The following is a 1,554-nucleotide window of genomic DNA, read 5'->3' on the forward strand; positions in this document are numbered from 1 at the left end:
TCATCGCCTCCTAGCCACGTGCTGGCCTTCACGATTTGCCGAGATGACGTGGTGAATCCATCTGATCCACCCTCGACGGACCAGATGGCCATTCTGATCCGCCGAAGACGTAGCTTCCGCACCAGATGGCGTGCGTTGCTAGGCAGATGTGAACCGTTACGCCTACAAAGCCTTGCCGCCTCATGCACATCAAATTGCCGTCACACCTGATACTCAATATTAATGTACTGTTCTGCAGAACCAACTCATGTTTGCATACTTACCGTATGATTTACAACTCATCATTATTGATTTAATGTATTATGCCTACTTATCTTTTCAAATAAAACTCACTACTGTAAGTTGCTGTTTTTTGCATTCCATTTAAAACATTCTAATTAACTATTAAAAACCCTGCTGAAATATGTAGTTACGAGTGATGTTATTATACCTAATTAGAAAATATTATGACCCACTTTTGGGTTTACATTGTATGTTAATCATTTATTAAAAAACTCTCACTGCTAAAATATGTTGTTTCGAGTGACGTTATTTAACCTAATTAAAAATTAAAATACTCAGTTACTATACTGTTGCATTTACTACTCTATACAATACTACTGTTGCATTTACGTTGTCTTTTAAACATTCTAATTAGCATATTAAAATTAATCTCATATTTAATACATTGTTTTCCTAGATATTACGGATTAATAACATTCTATTTATAGAAGATTACTTCCTATTTATAAAAAGATTATACTCGTTGCACCTTGTCTAAGCTAATTGTTTATTTCATTTATACGAAGTTTACTTTTGCCAGTACCTAATTAAAGGAGACCCCGATTAACATTTTTATAAGTTAAAAATTTATATTCAAACAATAGCTAATTCACCAATAATTAATACATAAAATTATGCTAATTTAATGTTTACCATATTACATCCCTTTAAACTGTTTACATTACACTGTTTTAAAGTAGAAATATACTTTGACATTACATTCTTTATAGTAAAAAAGTGCTTTAAACTAAAAAAATTATATTATTATCAGTATTAAATTAAGGAATAATTAGAATCTTTTATATGATGAAATGTAAATGAAGAGCTGATAAACTTTTCTACTTTGAAGCAGTGTAATGTAAACAAAAACTGAATTTGCCCAATTATTAGATAAATGAACATTAGATTTTATATGTCATTTAAGTTCCTAAATGAATAAATTAATGTATAACATTTTAAAAAATTTAAACTGTTTAGCATGATTATAAGGGGAAACTCTCGATGGAGATTAATTTCAAAAGTATTATGCCTAAACTGATGAAAGGTGCAACGCCAAATGAACTAGTTAAAGGTGTGACGGCAAATCTGATGTCAATCATTGGCCAAGTGTCAGAGCCGGCGTAACAATAACACAAACGCATAGCGACGCTTACCGTTTCTCTTGGGGAGTAACGATCACCACTAGATTGGCACCGAAACAGAGTCTCGGCACTACGTCAATTGCGAATTTGCATAACTGCCTCTAGGACAGATACGTCTTACGAATTCACATAGATGTTGAAATCCCATTGC

Source organism: Trichinella spiralis, assembly GCF_000181795.1.
Source record: "Trichinella spiralis strain ISS 195 chromosome Unknown Scfld5, whole genome shotgun sequence".
In the NCBI taxonomy this organism is placed as follows: Eukaryota; Metazoa; Nematoda; class Enoplea; order Trichinellida; family Trichinellidae; genus Trichinella; species Trichinella spiralis.